Here is a 6,000-nt window from a genome sequence, read left to right on the forward strand (position 1 = left end):
ATCAAGTATAGCATTCCTTTCTAGCCAACTGGTAGATTAACATCAGTGTATGCATTATGTGGGTGAAGTTCCTGTTATTGCCACCAGGAGTTACTCTTGGCAGTTTTGGTTGCACTGATGTCCAATAGTTTGGTTAAAAAAATGAAGAGTAGAAGGCTAAGACTGTGTGCAATGTTTTTTAACGCTTTGATTTACTATGTGAGTGAACAACTAACTTAGGCAATCGTAGGGATGATAACCTTCAACAAAAACTGGATGATAATTTGATTAATAAAAACACCAGCAATCCATTGACAAAAAGAGGTTGCCTTCAACTTTCAGAGTATTCACAAGCACATAAATGACAATTTGGAAAGTTCACGTTCGTTGTTGTAAATCAAAAGTTATGCTATACTGCACAGTTTGTGTGATTTTTAAAAGTACTAATGCTAAGCTTTGCTCACCTGTTCTTAATTCAGAAATACTCATATAATTTAATTCAGTGGTATATTTTCAGTAATAATCAGGAGAAGGGGAATGTTGCTGATCCTCCCTACTGCAGACTCTAAATTTATTTCTCTTGCTGATTCTCCCCAGTCCTCTAGTGTTTCAGGGAAAAGCAGGAAAGGGATGGCAAGCAAGTCCTCTGCTGTTGGCAAAATCCCTTCCATAATAAAAAATCACTACTACATGCAATTCATGGGAAAAAAGACACAAAAAGCAATACATCAGAAAGAAGGCTTCTTTTAATGTTCTGATACGTGTGGGATAGCATTTTCCTATTCTCATATAATATGTTTCTTATTTAGGAGCTCATATGGCAATCTTAACCAAAATGTGGTCATTTTTAGAAAAATCTATACAACAGAAAATGCCTGGATTGGCCTGAATTTGATAAAAATTCATGTCTTTGTTCTATGGTGGTAAGACAGTGGTGGGATCAATTCTATAGTTGGGTTTTGATTTGATGTGTAAAAGCTTTTGTTAAGTTTTCTGGTAGAAGGTTGCCAAGAATATTGTTCCAAGTCTTGCTTTTGTCACCTAAAGTTTTCTGACTTCCTAAAGTTGACACACATATTTCTAAATATTTTTATTTTCTGTTAAACTAACTCTAGTAAAAGGCAAAATCTGAGAACCTAGCATAAGTAACAGCTTAAATGAAACTCTGTGGTCTCATTTAACAAGGTAAACTAGGCCCTATCTTTAAAATAACTAGCCCTCATATTCCCGTTTAATAAATACTATATATAGGGAGTTCTGATGCTAAGGGAATAGTGTTTTACTAAGATCATCTGGCTGTGGCTGAGGTAACATTTGACTTGTGGACTACCACCTTGCATGCTCTGCTGCTTTGGTACCAGTCAGACGCATTGGTGAGTGGGTGGGGGGCTCTGCTTTTGAAGTTGTGCTCTTACCCGTGCTACCCACCTTGTAGGGCGGGTTAAGAATGCAGTGCCAAGATGTATGCCATCCTCTGCATCAGCTCAGTGTCAAACTTGCCCTCACCAATATCAGCCTTGCAAAATAACTTGTTTCATCCCTTCCTAAAAAGTTTAGGAAAGGATAATAGATGCCAGCCTACAAAGTTCCCAACTACAGCCCTGACTCTCATACCTCTGTGAGACAAAGAACATGCCAACAAGGATTTCATCAAGAGTTCCTGCCAAAAGACTACCCTCATTTACCTTTGGCATTGTCCCAAAGTTGTGATTAAATCAGCTTCACCCTAAAAAGCTAACTTAGAACATTATGCCAAGTGCCAAGCCATTAAATTTAACCATCCACTGCTTAACTTGAGTGTCCTTCTCTTGTATTCCCTCCAGAAGGTGAGAGCTTCCTTTATCCTGGAAGGATAAGGGTCACTTAGCATAACCCAAGAGCCTGTTTCTATAACTAGTCATCCACCCACCTGCCGAACAGCACTCAATGTTCACTACTTCTTGGACTATCTTTGCTAGTCATACTATTCTGCTCAGTATATCCCCGGACATTTCTTTGTCTGGCTAATAGTCTCACCAACACATTTCCTTTCTTCCTGTACCAGAGTTCAGCACGAGTCGCTGGACTCTGCTCATTTGACCAGTCCTCTTCTAGATCAGGTAATTATCACCTTTATTCTCCCTTGCTTTTCCAAACCTATCCCCTCAACACTATCTATATCCTTGGACTGTGCAATTTCTCTGTGTGCTTTGACCATTTGTGTGCTTGTATTTTTATTATTTTATCTTTTCTAATAAAAATTGTTAAACTTTTGCTCTGTTCTCCTGCGGATTTCTTGTGGAAGCCAATATTCATAAACGTTGACAATAAAGATCTGATGCTTACCCCGCCTCTCGCTCAGTTAGATCTGACCACTAATTCCCCACTCTAAAAAGGGACGGACCCCACCACTTTGGGTCCCAGCTTAACAGCAACATGTATGCAAAATAATAGTTTTATGGTTTTGTCGGTTCAGTATCAAAGCTTTCCCAGACTGATGATAGTGGTACAAAGCATGTGATAAGATGTGGAGAGAGATCTATGATTTGACTGTATAAAAGTTACCTGCACTCACTAGCTTTTACTATCATGAGAAGTGCCAAAATCTTGAAAGCACAGAAAGTGTAGAGTAGGAGAATCCCACTTTCATTTTGGTGCTGTCAAAATCATGTGTCATCCCTAATGTAATTTAATTCCTCTAAACATAACAGTTGCTCTGCCCTGGATGGGCCAGGCTATATTCATCTCGTCAGATCACAGAAGCTAAGCAGAGTCAGTCCTGGCTATTACATGATGGGAGTCCACCAAGGAATTCCAGGGTTGCTATGTAGAGGAAGGCAATGGCAAACCATCTCTGTTAGTCTCTAGCCTCGAAAACCCCACTGGGCTGCCATGCTAGTTGCAACTTGACAACATTTTACACACATACAAGCATAATGATTAATATGGATAAAATGTTTTCTTGTGATATTCCATATGTGGCTGCCTTTCTGACCCTCCCATTTGTTGGACTGTTCCTCTTTGCAGTGCAAGAGTGTGATTCCTCAGGACAGTGCTACCAGCTATGTATATATGTTTAAATATATGGTTGTGTGGGAAGTGGGGTAAAAAGAAGATAATAAGAAAAAGTCTTCCCACTTATGCTATCAGGGCTGTTATTTGGGATCAAAGTCCAGATTCCCGGCCCCCTAGCTCAGCTGAGGAGTAGCACATGTAGTTTGTAGCTAGAGATGGGCAAGCTTAGGTTGGCTCACCTCCAACCTTACTATTCTACATCCTTCCCATGTGCCTTCTGGGAATTATTGTTTTTAAAATGTCTGACATTAATGTGACAGGGAGGTAAGACCATTAAGTCAGGAGTCTAAAGTTACCTAACTGAATCATCAGCACTGGACCAGTAACATTCTGCAGTCCAGCAGATACCAGAAGAAGATTGAAGTAACTATTGCTGTTATTGCTCCTTAAAATACTTTGGTTCTTGGCTAGCTAGCATGACAAAGAATCAGTGCCCTTTCATGCACACTGTGACTGTTAAACCTGTCTGGCTTCCTGAGCTTAATGACACCATGCCATTGCTGCAGAGGAAATTAGTCTGAGACAGAAATGAGCAAAATTTAAGATGTCAAAGTGGCATGAATAGGACTGTGCTACTCAAACGTGGTCACTGAGGTACATTTCACTCTTACACCTGAAAAGGTTTACAGTTAGAGTGCTTAAGAAATACATTTCTTCAGCGTACCCTATCCTTCTGTTTCTAAATGTGTTGCCAGTCTGGGCATGCCTCTTGGTTACAGTGAAGTCCATGCAGAACAGCAATTCATGCAGAGATGAACGAGGAAACCTCTAAGGGTATGTGATTCAGTTGCAACTCTACCAAGAATAATCTGTCAAACCAAGTGCAAAAATAGGGGAAAGTACCTCTTCCAGATGCTCTTTTTAAAAAAGAATCGGTGCACACCTAAGCAGAGTTATAACCTTCTAAATCAACTCCGTCAGTGGGCTTAAAATGGTATGCCACTGTTTGCATTTACACTGTAGATCAGTGGTGGCGAACCTATGACACGGGTGCCAGAGGTGGCACTCAGAGCCCTCTCTGTGGGCACACGCAAATAGAATCCCCCCACCCCCCACACATCTAGGCTGACCTGGGCTCAATTATTAGCATTAAACCTAAGACCTAGTTTTGGGAAAGCAGTGTAGGTAACCCTGTTAAGCGCTGTTAAACTCCACTGATTTCCATGTGAAGAACTAAAGTGCAATCAGAGGCGCCGCCTTGTGGGGGGTGCAAAAACTGCAGGTTCATTTGTGGGATTTTTGTATTTTCAGTGTTTTTCCGTTTTTGACCTGCAGATGGTCAGTTTTTAGGCTAGCAGCACCAAAATTTTAGGGATGTTTCGGGAGACTCTCCGATGATATCACCCAGGTTTGGTGAGGTTTGGTTTAGGGAGTCCAAAGTTATGGACTCCCAAAGGGAGTGCCCCAATCCCCATTGTTTCCAATGGGAGCTAATAGATGGGGGCTACATCTTTGAGGGTCCATAACTTTGAACCCCCTGAACCAAACTTCACCAAACCTGGGTGGTATCATCAGTAGGGTCTCACGAAGATACTCTGAAATTTCAGTACTGCTATCTTAATAATTGCACTCCTGACAGCAGGCACCCCCTAAATTTCCCCAGATTTTCCTTTTGAATCCACCCCCTTCCTGCCAATGCTTGTTTTCTTTCTTTTATTCTCTTAATGCCTAATAAAGGTTGTTGTTGTTGTTGTTAAATCCACCCCCTTGGGCATGGATTTAAAGGAAGAATCTGAGGTCCGCAGTTTAAACATTGAAAGTGATGCTGTTTCAGGGTGGGGGGGATAATCCACCCCAAAACAGCATCACTGTCAATGTTGTTTAAACTGGGGACCCCAGATTCTCCCTTTAAGGTGGATTTAAAAGGAGAATCTGGGCTCCCTAGTTTAAACACCATTGAAAATAATGCTGTTTGAGGGTGGATTCCAGCATCACTTGTTTAAACTAGGGAGCCCAGATTCTCCTTTTAAATCCACCTTAAAGGGAGAATCTGGGGTCCCCAGTTTAAATAACATTGAAAGTGATGCTGTTTCCCCCAGTTGGGAGGACTGGATACAACACCATAAAATGTTTTCATAGCAGTAATAAAACATTTTGAAAGCATTTTGAAAATGTTTTCAAAAATATTTCTGCTGTGTTCAGATTTGTGAGTTGGCGCATGTTCTATAATGTGATGGTGACTTTGAAACAACCTGGTGGAAAAAAATCTTTGTTTGATCACGGTGGGGGAGGGTGGCCGCCAATGGGGGGGCATCAAACTCAGGTTTTGCCCAGGGCTCTAGTTTGCCTAGGTACGCCACTGAGCACGATCCTTTACCTGGGAGTAAGCTCGGTTGCTGGCAATGGGGCTTGCTTCTGAGTAAACCCTCCTAGGGTCGTGAGTCACCCGTTGGAAGAGCTGCACGGTTGTTTCAAAGCAAAGCCACCGACTACCACCAAGCTTACTCCCGAGTAATGTGAGCCTTGGAGCCAACCGTTTTTTCTAAACTAAAACCTCAGTATTCAGGTTATATTGCCGTGTTGGCACTTTGCAATAAATAAGTGGGGTTTGGGTTGCAGTTTGGGCACTCGGTCTCAAAAAGGTTTGCCATCACTGCTGTAGATCATGCAGAGCTGCACCAGGCAACCTCCTTTGTAGGCTGCTGTTTTGAAATCGTGGGAGTATTTAATTATTTGCCTCTCATCAGAATAACAAGAGTACTTTTACCAGCACAGAGTCATTTTATTCTGTTTCCTCTTTGAGTTCTGGCTACATTTCATGCTAAGTTTTCTGTATCCTAGTCCCATTTTTGAACTTTGCTTATGGAGTGTAGAACATATGAGAAAAAAAACTTTCAAAAAATGATCCAGCATTCCTCCTGCAGTTTCCAGCGTCTGTGTATGTGCCTTTTTCAGAACTTGTTAAGCTTAACCCCACCCCTCAGGGCAGTCCTGCTTTTTATTTATATGTCTGTGGGCCAACGGAGT

This window comes from Sphaerodactylus townsendi, linkage group LG06 (assembly GCF_021028975.2).
Source record: "Sphaerodactylus townsendi isolate TG3544 linkage group LG06, MPM_Stown_v2.3, whole genome shotgun sequence".
NCBI lineage: Eukaryota > Metazoa > Chordata > Lepidosauria > Squamata > Sphaerodactylidae > Sphaerodactylus > Sphaerodactylus townsendi.